The following is a 17,084-nucleotide window of genomic DNA, read 5'->3' on the forward strand; positions in this document are numbered from 1 at the left end:
GCCCCTGATTGTTTACAGGTGACCGAAAATAAGTTCATGAGATCTGTCCTATCAGTGCCACAGTCCACGCCCTCATATACTATCCACTCTGAACTGGGGGCAGGCTTCATCTCTGACACGATAAGAATGGCTCCTTTAATATGCTGGATGAAGACCTGGATGAACCAGGAAATCTCATTGAACCATATTATCATGAAAGATTGTCTCCTACTAGATAATTACAGTAAGATTCAGTGGCTGACATATATTAAAAACAGCCTGTTTAAACTAGGGAGACCGTAGCTTTTCTCCTCACCAGAGTCAATAAGACCAAAGGACATTGCACTAATCAAGGTAGCATTGGCACAATTATTGTCTCTGGAGAGAGAGGAACTTGAACTTAAAAAACCCACTGTAAGGACTAATCTCATTATAACCAGCTCACCTGGTCCTGAAATCTACCTTAATATGGTGAACCGTCCATACCATAGGTTTTTGTTAACTCGTTTTCGTTTTAATCTGATCCACCTGAACTTAGAACAGTTCCCCAATTGGAGTACCCCCAAAAAGGCAACGCCGTGTTCTTGTGACAACTTTTCCACTCAGAACACAATGCACTTTCTGATGTTATGTGGTCACTACACGGAATTGAGGATGACATGTTTGGTCCCAATACTTAAGGAGGCTGGGTTCTTGCAGGTCAAGCCTGCTCTCTTGTACTTGCAATTATTACAGACACCCAGGACCATTTTTCACGTTGCTAGCTTTCTAGTGGGTGCTGTTAGGACTAGGAATAGGAAAATGATTAATTGTACATAAATGAATTTGGTCGTAAATCTGTATGAGGTCTGTACTGTAAAAAGTGACAGGGTGGGTAATCAATTTGGTTAATGTTTTTATTCTATTTACTGTGTTTTTAACTCATGACATTTTTATTTTATGTTATGAAAATTTCTTTGGAAATTTTTAACTGGTTTAATATTGTGTTCTTACTGTGTATAAATAATGTATTTAATGTATGCTCTGTACAATACCATTGTCTTTTTATGATATTGATTTATCGAAATAAAGTATTCTGACTGACTGTTTCTTTAGACAGTTCTTCATTGTCTTTTGCTTTAACCCCACCACCTGTGTGGATATGTGTTTTCATCTCCTGGTTAAAATGCACTTATCTGGTTCCACCTTGGATTTAAATCTGGATCGTGTTTTCCATGATATTTTTGTTCATGTGGATTGAGATTCGTGACTGTTTCCTTTCTTTTGATTAATGGCCACTACCCCAAGAGCGTTCTTCTGCTGAACTTATTGATGGGGCGTTGCCTCTACATTCTTCGTCGCATAAAATGAAAAGAGACCAGTCCATTGGTAACATTTCAGTGGTCCCAGTCACTGACGACTTGTATGGGATAAAGTAACATTCAATGTATTCGGTCCTACGGAGACCCTACACCATATTTATTTTGTGCTTCCATGGGTGATTTAATAGTGCCTGGGTTGTAATCAGATGATTGGGATGATGATGCTGTAAATTCTATTTTTTCTAAATTACAATATTAAACTGTCTTTGACAGTGAGGATTTATATCTAAATTCTATTAACTATGCCAATATGTTCTGTTATCAATATTATGGGCACTCTTTGTAGCATAGAACTAATGCACATCATCCCCAATTTAATTACACTCAATGGGAACATTGCCCAACTCTATCTTAGGGTAATTTCAATACACAAAAGGTAAAGTTTACTTATTTTTCCGATTAGAACATTTCACAACCGGCATCATACTATTTTAAATTGGTTCCCATTCTTTAAAAAAAGATATGTTTACTCAGACCAAGTTCATATATGCATCCCTGTTTATTGACAATTTATCCCTGAAAGCATATAATTACTGGAAGGACAGTATTGACTTGAAATCAGTATTGGGCACTAAATCATGGCACGTCCAAGGTGTACACTACTTACCTAGGGTTAGCTAAAATGAAAGAATTGAATACTCCCACTATTCCATCCTTGGCCCTTTTTGATTATTGGCATTTGTTAGAAGGTGGTTCTGACACTATGGGTCGCCCTGATTTTTCGCTTTTGGAGCACCTAATTGTTGAGCATTTACGGTGGGAGATCCTCATAAGTTGGGGCTCACCCACAGTGAATGCATAATGAAAGAGACTGCATGGGGATTTTACTGGTGTCCCCCTAGCTTGACAAGGCCGCTGCGCAGCCGCAGGAGGAAGGGGCACTGGGCTAGGTACATGCAGCCACATGTGTAAATGTGTGTGCACACGTGTGCGGGCAGCAATGGAGAGATTCCTGGTGTACACAACCCCAGAGCAGATACAAGGCGACTGGTGTGGAAGGACTTATGCAGAATTCGGTGGTGACATGGAATAAGCTTTATACACTGGGAAGAAACATGCCAGGGAAAGTCAAAGTGTTTTACTGTTTTCACTTCATTATTCTCCTATGGGGATGTGGAGGCCATGGGCTAGATTAACTTTCCAAAGGCCTACAGATTCCATACAGGCACTAAAGTCCCCTTTGAGAAGAAGTATTCTGCAGAGTCCAAAGTCATATTTGTACTGCTTTTGGGTCATCCAGAAATTTCATATTTCTCTGAGTCAACCATAACCAGGGCCTGGCTGGGGGCTGACCTCAGTAGGCTGGATTGATAACCTTTCTTCCACGAGCTAAGGCCTCCTCTCCAAGGAAGAGAAAATGGGTTGAGCTACAGGCTCATCCATCAGCAGCTATCACTGGGTGCCAGGCACCAGGCTGTGCCAGGGAGAATGCAGCCCTGGGGGGAAGGGGCTTTTTCATAGACCATGTGGCCGGAGACCCTGGACGATGCCATCTTGAACCAAAACCCAAAGGCCTGGGCAGGAAGGAGGGAGAAGGGGCAGAGAAGTGATGTGTTGCTGCGTGCTAGGGCAAACAGAGACGTCCTGCCAGCCCCCTCCCCAACTTCTTAAAAGAACTTGCACAGGAAGAGGAGCTCTCTCTGGGGTGTGGTCTGCTGAGGCAGAAGGTGCTGGAGCCTGGTGCAATGGGCAGTTGGAAGGAGGAACCCCCTGATTGCCCCAGAATCCTGAACAGTGCCAGGACCAGTGCGCAGAAGCAGGCGCCTCTGCGCAGGGAGAAGAGAGGCCCAGGGGGAGAGCCAGACGAAAGGCTTGCGCAGGGAGCCAGTGCAGACAGCTCCCTGCTGAATCCACCCACTGTGTGACCACGAGGGCGAAGGATAGTGCTCCCAGTGGCTGGGGAGCACCACCAGGAGCAAGAGGAGGTACAAATGCTGCAAATCGACAGCCATGGGGGCTGAGATATGCCCCCAGAAGGTATGTGACATTTGACCTCCAAGAAGACCGAGGAGGAAGCGCGTGGCTCCGCCTCCGGCCTTGAAGGGGCCCCCGGGGAGGGTCAGGTCCCGGGGGCTACTCCGGCAAAGAAGCTGGTAAAGAGCGGTGCCAGGAGCCCAACCTGGCCCCGAGAAGAACTGGAGCAGGGGAGCGCAGTCGCGCCCCCCTGGGAAAAGTGCCAGGGGCTGGGATCCCAACTATGGGCCCTGTGGGCATTGGAGAGAGGGGGGAGCACCTTCGCACTGCCCCCCGCGAAGAAGACTCTGGGGCCTGGGATCCCGACACCGGGCCCGCAAAAAAAGGGGAGTGCCGTCACGCTCCCCCTAAAGATTCACAAGGTGGGGGGGCCAGGAGCCTACCCTCGCCCCGGCAGAGAAGTTAAGGCGGGGAGCGCAGTCCCACGCTTCCCGTGAAGAGAAGGAGGGAGCCCGGGACCCCATCTCTGAGCCCGGAAGAGACGTGGAGGACGGGGAAGTGCCGTTACACACCCCCACAGCTGCGGGAAGGCGTGAGTCTCTGTGTCTGCCCGTAGGCAGACCAGAATAACAGTGATGGCTCCCACGGCCAAACCTCAGGGTGCAGGCCGGGCAGGGAGCCAACCATAATGTCCAGAGCAGCGGGGGTGGGCTCCCCGAGCTGCTTTGGGCACCAGGAATCACTGGTGGCAGCCCGGGTGGGACCAGACCCCCAACGCGAGGCAAGACAGTGTCCGGGTGGGCCGGGGCCTCGAGGAAAAGTGAAGAGCGGCTGGGAGTGGGCTTCGTGAGCCGCAGAAACACTCACCCTTGGGAAGCAGGGGTACGGGTGGAACCGGACCCCAATGAACGACAGGCTGCTAAGAAAAGGCTATACGGCTCTCCCCGGCACAGCGGGAGAGCCGCTTTTATGATATGCATCCTCTGGCCACAGAGCGCCCCACAATGCCTTGCAGGCCCGGACCATCCTGCAAGGAAAAGCAGCATTTTCTCCATTTGTGGTGGCCCCAGGAGGACGGGGCCACCACCAAGTGAGTGCTGAGGTGCAGGGGGAGTTGTAGGGGCAACGCAGTCTCCCCACCCCAAGGAAAAGTCCTAACCTAAGTTCATAGGGGACCTAAAAAATAACCCCTCAAGGGCTCAGCACAATCATTAACACCTCCTGGGCTGGAACTTTCGATCTATAGCTGGGGGTGTACTGAGAAGTACATCAAGGAGTGAATGGCGAAGCTGGGGATGTCTGGAGAAGGGCATCCCCTGGAGGTGAAGAGGGGTAATTGCACCAGAAATGCATTAACTAACGTCATTTCTTGTAGAGTGACTGAAATTCACATGTATACTGTGAAGTACCTGTGTAAGGTGATGTCTGAAGCAAAGTGGGGTTATGTGACCAGACATTCCTGCTAGGGTGTCTGACTGTATATGTGTAATCATGTGATTTCATCTGTGATGCCTTTAGGGGCTGTAATTGCAATGCATTCTAATGATCCACAAATGTGATGAGTACTGTCATTCTAAAGTGATGCTTACACATGTATTCTTGCTGCTGCACTTAGGTGAAGAACCCAGACTGCTAGTCCTTAAGATATAGATGTGTATACTTCATGGTCGGTAAGAAATGCTCAGTCAGAGCTATGTGTCACCAATGCAAAGTTACCCATTTTTAAGGCTGCTGAGAGTATGGGGTGGGTGGTCAATGGCATGGTGCCAGTCCGCAGGACCCTCGCTCCAGGTCATGTTCAACAAACTGCATTGGGGGCATGATGATGTGCATACATGGGAGTGGAGTTACTAGACCCTACCCCCCTGCGGGATGGAGGAGAAGTTATGCAATGTCATAAAGTAATTCCAACAGCTTATGTATGTTTGTAAATTGATGCATAGTATTGAGTAGTGTGTGGGTTTAATAAATGTACTCTTACTTTTATAAAGTGAAGTACAGGCTGGAGAATCAATTATTGAGTCTTATTTCTGCGCACCTGCAAATGCCGATTACTAGCCCACACCACCTCCCTTGAGTAAGCCACAGACTGCTCTGCAACGCTACCCTCTCAGAGTCAGGCGCTACAATTGGGTGTTTGGTTCCCAGTGAAGGACATATGTAGTCATGTTATTTGTGCAGGCCTTACAGATACTGCCTCGTTTTCCAACAGCATTCTTATACAAACTATACTGAAGACCAACTAAATAGTATGATACAAAATGGTACGTTTAATTTTTCTATGATAGCCCCGGCTGGGTGGTCATTATGGCCTTTGAATACAAATGTTTGCCATTCTCGTTTCGTGAATACTACTTCTAGGTTTAAATTAAATAGAGCTGATCCAGGTTATCCACAAACACTGCATTCCAACATTGTTACTAATTATTCAATAGTTAAATTATGTCAACAATGGCTAGAACATTCCAAATTGTCTGCCATGAAACAACATCTTTTGCTCCTATCCAGAGATATTAATGTATCTGATTTCCTTTGGATCCAAAAATCCCCATATTCAAAATGATTTATTTATACTGCATATAATGATTAAGCCAATCTCTGAGGCAAACCTGGAGGACTGTGACAAATAAACAGTGCCATTCTAAAACAAACAGCAAAGAAATAGCAGCCAGGAAGGAGGGTATTGTCGCTCGCCTGTGCCTCGTGGCTGGGGTGCCACGGGCACCTAGGTAGCCCTCAATGGACTGGGAGCTGACTCAGCCTGACCATGAATGATCAATCTAAAGCTCACATTGACCCACCCACTTAAGCTCCACATTATGCTTTTACGTATCTAGAGGGGAAGGGTCATGGAGAATGCACCTGAGAGGACTAACATGGTTGACACCCCCCCCCCCCCAGGTAGCTGTTCACTGGTCGAGCCCATTGAAGACAGGTCGATAACCAATACCACCACTTCACTAAATAGCTCTACTTTTGATACATAATATTTTAGTTTGCACTTATAGCTCACTTTAATTCCATCGTTACACATTTTGGAAAGTTTTTGTCTGGGAAGAGTTCCTGGCACTATCTCGCTTTCATGGAATCAGGCACCTGGGAGTGCTACGGGTGGTACACAGCACATCTCTAGATGGGCACCACATCACAAACACCCCAGGTGTAAGACAGATGGTGGTAAAAATGCTTACATACAATTTTGTGGTATCAACAACCTCACCAAAATCCTAAGTATTGTAGGTGAACCTAAAAGAGCAAAAGTCGATATATGTTTCCTTCAGGAGACTCTCTTATTTAGGAGGAACAATGTTGTCTCCTTTCCTGATCATTTCCCATCCAATATTTCACATCGGTCCCATCCAAAAAAGCATTGGTAGCTATATTAATTTGGGACAAAGGAAAAATCCTGGAGAAGGTGGTTGAGGTGCATAAGCAAGGTAAATGGTTTAAAGTTGAGAGGATGTAGTGTCATACCCCAGTTGGGATAGTGACTTTATACGTCCAGTGTTGGACTAAACTCCTTCCTAATTACTACCATCTGCACGTAGACAAATCTAATCAATTTCCCCTTGATCATTAAAGTTAATTTAATTGTATTGTGCACTCATATCATGCAAATTCCATCACAGAGTGGGGGGAACACCAGCTCCATCTGCAACTGGTGGGAAGATGTTGCATGACCATTGGCAGACACCTGTAAATGACTGACGTCTCTCACTTCTCTGTAGCCCAACAAAGATAAACCGGAATCTAATACATACTACTGGATCAGAGGCTTGCCCCACTGCTTCAGAAGTCCATGCAAGGGCCAATCTCAGACCATGGACTGGTGCAACTGTCTCTCGAATGGAAGGCACAACACCTCCACATACCGCAAGGAATATGGAGGCATACTGATTTCTTGTGGAAGGACTCAATGGTCCTTCATGAAATGAGGGAAGTCATCAAGTAATACCTCACACTCAACCACACTTGGGAGCTAAATATGGGAGTGATCTGAGAAGCCCTCAAAGCACTTATACGAGGTGTACTGATTCTGAAAGTTAATCACTTCCACCATATGCATGAGGAAACACTATTGTGGCTTAGAGAGTAACTTGTCCCACTGGAACAAAGGTATAAATGCCCCTCTCAAAAAGACCTGGAGACAAATATCAGCATTTATCTAATGTAATGCAGAGACGCCCTTCCTATGGATACATATAGGCCTCACTTAGGTGGACATCTCTCAATCCCAGGGTTTATATGACTGTGCCAGGTGAAATTTTAGGATGCTCCAAGGAACAGTCAAAGCACTCATTCTTTCTTGATGCTCACAGGCCCTCTCGTGGCCGATAAGGATCCCCTCTTTCAAGATGTCAATCCTCCAAAAAATGTTACATCTATACCAGGCCCTTACACTTCGAATTCTACCCACTGAGGTCTCACAACCGGAGGACCTCTGCAACAGTTTTATTTGGGAAGGGAAGTATCCTAGAAAACACACACAAAGATCCAAACTGCACTTCTAACTGGGAGGTATGGAAATCCCCAACATTCGCTGTTATTACCATGCATTGCAAATCCGCTACACCGCAGAATGGCTGCAGAGAGAGACAAAATCTGGGGTTTCAAAGAACATGACAGCTCAAACCTTGGGGAAAATCTTGTGGATGCTTAAGAAACAGACAATCTGCAACATCTATGTCTCATCTATGAAGAGAGATGCCCTCAAATTCTGGGCCTGCCTATAAGGGAATCACTTGCAAATATTCCTCTCTTAGCTCAGTGCAGCGCAAGTCTGACTTTCACCCAGGCCAGGACAGATCTCACTTTTAGGTTTGGATTGTATATGAGTGCTATTGCCTGAGGGACTTTTACCGAGACATGAAGGTCTTTGAGGATATGAAAACTACATACCACATCTCAGAGTGGGAAGGGTTCCATTATATACAAATTAGACACTACATCACAAGCCACACAATAAAGCCACATCATTATACCCACTAACTTCTGTGAGAAAACTTCTCCTGTACCTCAAATTGACACAATACCCGATCTCACAAATATACTCCATGCTCAACACAGTGTAATAAAATGTGGGACCTAGTTCACAACTATCTCAATGCAGACAATTCAAGTCCTTACGTGCTACAACAGATTACTGGCCCTCACCCTGCTATTATTCAAATGTCAATCCCCTTCATGGGATCTGTGCATTTGTTGGACAACATAAACTAAGGGATTGATGTCTAGACTGATTCCAGATACCCCACACGATATGTCAGCTAATAGACCAGCTAGCTTACTGTGCCACTATAAGCCACCAAACCCTACCAAGGAGCGGATTGTTTCTGGCAACCATTGAACTTGACAACCTTTGATCCTTCAGGCATCGTGGAAACAGTACGGTACTTTTCACTCAGTCAACCATGCTACTTAGTCTCAGAGAGATACACAGATTAAACGGTGGGGACGTTTCAATAAGCAATTTTTGAACCAGCATCATTCTAGTATAAAACGTTTGCGGCAACAATCAATAGACAGAAGCAAATGTAAGAGATTACAAGCAGCAAAATAGTGAATAGTGGATACATTTCTACCATGGTGCTAAAGCAATGAATATATGCTGACATATATAAAAATGGTGATCTGTGTGTACTCCTACGATGTGGACCCTACCTAAGTGTACCTAGAATGTATGTGGCTGTGAAGCCAAGAATCTCCTAGGAAAGAACAAACCCCATTACCTGATGGGAGAGAATGAAGGACCCCATCTTGGTCATGAGTTGGACACCCCACAAGGAATGTTAGACCGCTGTGTGTTGAAGCATCAGCACTCATGGACCTCTGTGTCAGTGTCAGTGTCGAATCGTCTCCTCTTGCTACCTAGTGAAGCTGCGGTGCTTTCATATAAAAAGGGTTTGTACAGAGTATGTTAATCCTGGTATGTATGTCATGTGCAGGGGATTAGGATATGATGCTACATGCATAATAAATTAGGCTAATTTCAAGGAACCCAATTGACATTTATTCAGTACATAACTGGGTAAAAGGTCATTGCTAAAACTGTTATGCAGAGCAAGGTAGGACAAATGTAGGTAAAAGGTCGCTTTGCTACTTAGGCCTAGGTTAGGAAACATAACAGACAGAGCATTCCCACTCCAGGACTAGAAGGTAACAAAATATGTGGAATGTGCTATATTTGTAAAGACATATTTTGCTTTACCATTGTGGTACCCGTGTTGTCGGAGAGGGATGGGTTGTTGGGAGGTGGAGTTTCTTTTTCTTTTCTTTTTTATCCTTCCTGGTTTAGGTGGTTATGCTTCCCTTCACTTTGTATGTTCTAAAACCCCAATATTGAAACCTAAATCAAAATAGCAAAGACAATATGGGCATTATTTATGAGAAGTGATACATCGCTGCATGAAAGAAGTGATGCGTCACTTCTCAGTGTGCCCTCCTTGCAACATGATTGATGCATCATATTTACTGTATGACACATCCTATCGCAAGGAGTTACAGATATGTCAGTATTTCTAACGTATCTATATGTCGCAAAACTGACGCATTGCTGGAGTGTGTCACAAATGTGACGCAACTCCAGCAATGTGTCCTTTCACATGGGGCAAGCCCCATGTGAAAGGGCCTGCATCAGTCTTATGCCTGCTGTGAGTCAGGCGCAAGATATTGACTCATTTGCACCCTAGAAGTGGTGCAATGAAATCTGGTAGATTTCACTACGTCACTTCTACGAGGCTTACTTACGTGGGAACGCCCACCCTGCATACATTATACCTGACGCAGGTATAATGTAGCGCAGGGGTTTACAAAGTGATGCATCTGCTTAAGATGCGTCACTTTGTAAATAGGGCGCCACAGGAGGCATGTTTTACGCCGCCGATGTGTCACAGAAGGTGACACAACGGAAGCGCAAAACTGTCACATGGCCTCATAAATAAGGCTCTAAATGTTTTTTACAAAAGTATTAATTTTAACATTATCCTACTTATTCAACCTGAAGACAAAATAGCAGAAAAAAGTCAGATATATCACAATACTGAAATATAAGCAACTGCTTTCGCACATGGAATACTCATACATTCAAGAAACAACAGGCAACGCACCACTCTAGGCACAGATGCTGACACAAATCCCAAAGATCATGGTGGAATGTATACAACAGTATCATAGCTCAAAATGCCAAAATGAAGAAGGCAGAGGAAGGCTGGGACAACGGAACCCATTGGTACATTGGAAAGTCTGTATAATCCCTTAATGACAGCAGCTCCGCCGTCAGGATTATAATGTTGGTTTCTGACAACCAATGGCTGTTGGAAAGTGATATTGGGGGCCCCTAGTAGGGACCCCTTCCCCCTGTCCCTCCACATTTTGGCTTAGGGAGCACCTTTGGTGCCCACCTAAACATTCCTGCACCATGTGGCAGGCACCTCACGGTTTTGAGCCATCCCTGCACCATGTGGCAAGCACCTCACGGTGCTTGCTGGCCCTTTCTGTCCGCTGCACAAGCTGCCATTGTGAAATGCATGTTTGCGACTGCCCTGTGGAGGGTTGCATTGTAATAGTGCTGTCGGAACTGCCGACCTAAGGTTGGACGGTTCCTTGACATCGTAATAAGGCCCTAAGGGGGTCAGATTTAGAATTCCTACTCTAACCTAAACTATTTTGTGGAGAGGTTTGGAGACTTCAGGGTTCAGATATATACTATTCTCGCTCAAAATCAACTCCATTTTGTACTGGTGTTGGCCAGTAAAGGAATCACTCTTACTATTTCCACTTTAATCTAAACCATTTTGGGGAAGGTGTTGGAAATGCACAGAGTCAGATTTACTCTTCCCAGAACACTGTGCATGATTTTGAAAAATTATAAAAAGAATAAAAAAGCAATAAATGTTCAATTGCAGCAAATACAATGGAGCAAAATAGAAAAAATAAACATAAGACAATATAAAATAAAACACAAACAATATTCACAATTCAAAAATAAGTACAAAGAAACATTCAAAAATATATATAAAATCAAGCACATAATACTAATACAGGTTAAAAATCTATAAACTACAACATTTGATTTTAGCTAATAATATAAATAACGTAAAATTACAAACTAGAAACTTAAAAATTGAGATGGATTTTTCAAATATACATTAAATTAAAAGCAAAGAAAACATATACATATATATTAGCAGATACAGAAAATTGAAATACATTTTAAGCATATGCAAAAAATTGTGCCTTATTTACATGTTATATGTAAAATGATCATTTAGTTAAAATTATACTAAAACATGTAACAATTCTTGGCACAAAAGGACTATTTTCAAAATGAAAACGTCAATTTCCCAAAAAAATGTAAAACAAACATTTACACATAGAATACTTACAATCTAAAACATTAAATAAAACATAAGTATAAATGTAAACACCTAACAAAATCTCCCCATCCTATTTGCCTATAAACCTAACATCTTAATAATAAAAGACTTATTATTCATTTTCATTTAAAAAAATCCAAAAATGAAATCACTTAAAAATGCACCTACATATTTAATAAATACCCATTTATAATTATCAAAACAAATTAAAAAGTAAAAGAACATTTTTACAAAAGAAATATAAAAAGAAATAATCTGAATTGTTTTGTTATACAATGACAAAGAAATACTGCAATAATACATAAATGTTTTACAAATAGATATTTATTCAAAATTGACAGATAAATAAAATAAATGAACATAAACATGAATAAGAAATGAAAATGCACTTGAAAAAAATGCACATAATGTTTCACTAAATGTAAATTAATTAAAACAATTAATACATTATTTAAAAAACAAACTATTTAAAACTTTACATATCAATTAGAAACATTTTTAAATTTAAAATATAAAATTATGAATTAAAAATGTTTTAACTTAAACAATCTCCTCACCATTTTCTCCTATTAACATCCCTCTAATCACAATTTCATTTAACATATATTTTTATTTTAAAAAGATACACAACTATATTTTAAAAATTAAATACAATACAGATTACAATTACTTTTTTAAAACATATCAACCTATTTTCAACTTAACTATCACAACCAAAAATATGTCAAAAAGCTACATAACATATTAGAAAAGTATATATATTGCAATAATAATAACAAGACTAAAAATTGTATACTTACCTTCCTCATCTATGTCCATGAAATTGTTCACATCACGATATTCCTGAAACTGTGGACATCATTTACAAATATTTTGCGTAGGGCACCTACGTGAGATTTTTCCTTCACTAGCATACGCCAAATTGAAAGGGCAGGAATGTGCTGTATTAATGTAATATGGCACATAAATCTGGGACTGTGTCAAATATGTTATGTTATGTTAAAATTTACTTGTATAGCGCACGTACACCAGGTTGGTTTCTTGGCGCGGCTAAGATGTCACTAGTATGCCGATTTGAATAGCCATGTTTTTAGCAGTTTACGGAAACTCATGAGATTTGAGCAGGATCTGATCTTGAGTGGCAGGGAGTTCCAGAGTTTGGGGCCTAGGATGGCAAACCTAGCCCCTCCCAGCACATTTTAGCCTGAAGGATGGTATAGTCAGGAGGTGCATGTAGGCGTATCGTAGATTGTGGGTGGGAGTGTATCGGTTGATCGAGCTGTTAATGAATTTTGGGCTCTTACTGTTCAGGGATTTGAATATAATGCATCCTACCTTGAAGGCGCATCTCTGGAATACTGGGAGCCAGTGTAGTTTCTTGAGAAGAGGAGTAATATGTTGACGCTTGTTTTCTTCAAAAAATCAGCCTAGCTGCCTGGTTTTGGACCATTTGGAGGCTGTGGGTGAGATAGGCCGGGATGCCAAGGTAAAGGGAGTTGGCATAGTCGATGTGTGATATCATCATAGCGAGAACTGTCTTTATTTTTGCTTCCAGTGTTAGGAACCTACTGATTTTTCTTATTTTCCTAAGTTGAAAGCAGCATGTTGAGATCACAGACCCAATTTGATTTTTCATGGTGAGTTCTTTATTGATTATGACTCCCAAGGTCTTGGCGGATGAAATGGGGACGGGTGGCTGACCAAGTTCTTTAGGCCAGAAGTTGGAGCTCCATGGGTTCAGTACGCCTCCTGTGAGGATCACTTCTGTTTTATCCGGGTTTAATTTAAGGTGGTTGCTGTTCATCCAATCACGGATGAACAGCATGGTTTCCTGGAATTCAAGGACGGTGTTTGGGGAGTTGTTAATCGGTAGTATCAGATGGAAATCGTCTGCATAGTTGAAGGTTTGGATTTTCCTTTCTTTTAGTGCATGGATCAGGGGAGGAGGTATATATTAAATAAATGTGGGGAGAGAGATGAGCCCTGGGGAACGCCACATGTGTTCTTAATCTTAGGGGATGTGAAGTTTCCCAGGCGGACCGCTTGATAACGGTTGGTAAGAAAGGAGTTTATCCATTCTTATCCATTCCAGGTCCAAACCTTGGATTCCTACATCCCTGCCACGGTCGACCAGGATGTTATGGTTGACCGTGTCAAAAGCGGCAGAGAGATCCAACAGCACCAGGGCTTGGGGAGCGCCTCCATCTGCTTTCTCTCGCAGAGAGTCCAGAACTGCCAATACAACTGATTCAGTGTAGTGAGCTGGGCGGAACCCTGCGTGGTGATGGTCCAAGTAATCTGATTGCTCAAGAAAGGTGGAAAGGCTTTTGGCTACGTGGGCTTCAAGTAGTTTGGCCATATAGGGGAGCAGTGAAATAGGATGGTAGTTGGTGAGAGTTACGGGATCTGCTCCTGGTTTCTTCAGGAGGGGGATGACAGACGCCTCTTTGAAGGCCTCAGGTACATATCCCTGGAGTAGCGATTTGTTTAGGAGGGTCATGGCTGGTTCTGGGCAGGCCGTAAAGGCTTCTTTAAGAATCCACGGGGGCAGCAAACCCTGGGGGAGCCAGACTTTACCTTGATTAGTAGGTCTGAGAAAACTTATTGATTCATCATTGGGATTTGTTCTAGCCTTTGTGTGTTTTTAGGTTTGTTTTGACAAGTGGGCTTTGTGCAACTGGGGATGCTTGCTTTGATGGTTTTGATTTTTTATCAATAAAGAAGTTATTTAGGAAATCACATAAGGATTGCGAAGGTATGGTTTTTAAGGTTACTCGGTCAGGGTTAGATAAGTTGTTGATTATTAAGAAGATGCCCTTTGATTGGTTTTTGGAAGTGATGATTTTACGTGAGAAATATTCAGACTTTGTGGTCAAAATCATTTTTATGTAAGTTCTAAGGGCTAATAGATAGGTAGTTTTGTCGTCAGGTGAGTATTTGCTTCTCCATTTCCTTTCTGCTTGACGCAGGGTAAGCTTTGCTTTTTTTAAATCGTCGGAGAACCATTTCTGAGCTTTGTGACAACGTGCTCGTTGTATTTTCCTTAGCAGGGCGTGTTTATTGCTGGCTGCCAAGAGCCATTCCGACAGATTTTTCTCATTCCCATCTATGGAGGATTGACTGATGGGAATTGAGTTGGCCAGGGTTTCGAGGAATTGGGCTTTATCAATGGTGTTCCAACTCCTAACATATCTAGATTCAGGTAGGGGTATTTTAGGTTTAGTGAGATTATATATGTAAAATGTTATGAGGTAGTGATCGGACCAGATACAAGGGGAGACATCTGGGTCCGTTGAGGTCAGATTAGAGGACCACAACTGGTCCAAAGTATGTCCTTTGATGTGAGTAGCAGAGGTGATGTGCTGGCGGAGGTTTAGTCCTTTAAGCAGATCAGTTAGTTCTGCTGAGTGTGGTCCACCTGCTGGGTTATATACCCAGTAGTTGAAATCACCAATCAGTAGTATTTTTGTGTGGTTAGTTGTGATTTGTGTCATCTGTTCACTCAGAAGCTGTGGGAACTGAGGCATGCTCTGTGGTGGTCTATAGAGTATGACACGGACTAGTGGGGCGGAATCGGACTCTAGTTTGATCACTAGGTTGTCTACTTGAGGTAGGTCGAGTCGGGTACGTGCAGAGTATTTACGGTCTTGATGTATTATAGCTGCCACTCCCCCTCCTATTTTTCCCTGGGGGCGGTTTGCTTGGAGGATATAGTAGTCGCTCGGTAAGGCTGCTAGGATATCAGGGGCGGAGTCTTGTGTTAACCAAGTTTCTGTTAACAGAATGATATCTGGTTTTTCGGTCGTTAGTAGGTTATGTATTTCCAACTGGTGTTTGACTATGGAGCGGGTATTTAAATAGATAGCTGTTAGGGGTTGTTCCTTCTTTATAGCCTCCATATTTGGTATTTTTCTCGAGCGTGTGTAATCACGGAGTTCGGGAAAAGAAGATCTTTTCACCATTACCCTGCTCGTGGCTATGTTGGCCAGACAGCTCTGGTCGATTGCTAATTCGTTGGAGTGGAGTGATTTTAGATCATTTATGGAGGAGGTAGTAATTTGAGTATATTGACGTACCCCAGGGAGTGGATCCGAGGATGAGGACCTCTGTCTTGTCCGAGTTAGGTTTCAGGCGGCTGGTCTGCATCCAGCTGGCGACGGCCTTCATTCCTTCATGGAGGTTGGCATTGGTGGTGGCGGAGTTTTTGGTGAGTGAGAGGATCAGTTGAGTGTCGTCGGCGTAGGAGACGATGTTGAGGTTGTGGGAGCAGACGATGTTGGCGAGCGGTGCCATGTAGACATTGAGAAGGGTAGGGCTGAGGGGTGATCCTTGGGGCATGCCACAGATGATCTTGGTGGCTTCAGAAAGAAAAGGGGGGAGGCAGACCCTCTGGGTTCTGTCGGGGTGGAAGGAGGAGGTCCAGTCCAGGACTTTGTCGCATATTCCTGCATTGTGTAGGAGTGTGTGTAGGGTGTGGTGGCAGAAGGCGGCTGAGAGGTCCAGGAGGATGAGGGCCCCAGTTTCGCCGTTGTCCAGTATGGTCCTGATGTCGTCTGTGGCAGCGATGAGGGCGGTTTCGGTGCAGTGATTGCTGCGGAATCTGGATTGGGACGGGTCCAGGATGTTGTTCTCCTCAAGGAAGTGGGTCAGTTGCCTGTTGACGATCTTTTCCATGACTTTCACTGGGAACGTAAAGTTTTAGTACAGGTATTGGAGATCCAGAGAAATGTCATTAATAAGCCTCTCCTTTAGCCATGCAGGATTATACGTGCTTTGACAGCAGCATGTGCCCAATGCTTCAAGTTAATAAATTACAGTAGACAAGTTCAGATGGAGAACAGCTGCAACCCTTGATACATACTGATGGTATCTAGACATCAATAAAACAAACAAATCAAGAAGTCCCTGGTACATCAAACAAACCAGTATTGACAGTTCCTCCAGAGAATAATTGTGTGAGGAGGTAGTACCGGGTGAGTGATGTAAATAAACCAATCAACTTTGAGGTCTATTTCAGACAACCACTTTTATCTATTTTAAACTTTGCAGGGCAGCTCTATCAGAGATAGAACTTTCAAAAATTGAGTGAAACTCTTTAATGCTCCTCCCCCCGGAAATCTTTAGTAAAAGGCGAAAGATTTATTCGGTTTGAAGAGAAACCAGAGTGTTTTGAGGTCAATTTCATAGGGAAAAACAAGACATAGGGATGATCAAAATACATTGCAACAAGAGCAAAATCATGTGCTCTGTTTATACTGAGGTTGTGGAAATAGACACGTAGTCAGATAAGACAAATAGTTAGATTGCACAAATCAAATAACACGTAGGCAGATCCTGCGTTCTGATTGAGCTGAGTTATAGGACACATAAATTACACAAACCAAATAACACGTAGGCAGATAGCACTAAGAACTAGTAGTCAGTAGGGTGGGAGTGATTGCAGGAATGAATGAAG

General features: G+C 43.3%; 1 non-coding gene across 1 annotated transcript; it reads right to left on the reverse strand.

Annotated features, from left to right (window-relative positions):
* Nucleotides 1-16,681: 16,681 nt before the first annotated feature.
* On the reverse strand, nt 16,682-16,797 carry LOC144764561 (U5 spliceosomal RNA). Its single transcript, XR_013596615.1, has one exon. It is a non-coding gene; the product is annotated as a U5 spliceosomal RNA (small nuclear RNA).
* Nucleotides 16,798-17,084: the final 287 nt, after the last annotated feature.

Source organism: Lissotriton helveticus, chromosome 6, assembly GCF_964261635.1.
Source record: "Lissotriton helveticus chromosome 6, aLisHel1.1, whole genome shotgun sequence".
Lineage (NCBI taxonomy): Eukaryota > Metazoa > Chordata > Amphibia > Caudata > Salamandridae > Lissotriton > Lissotriton helveticus.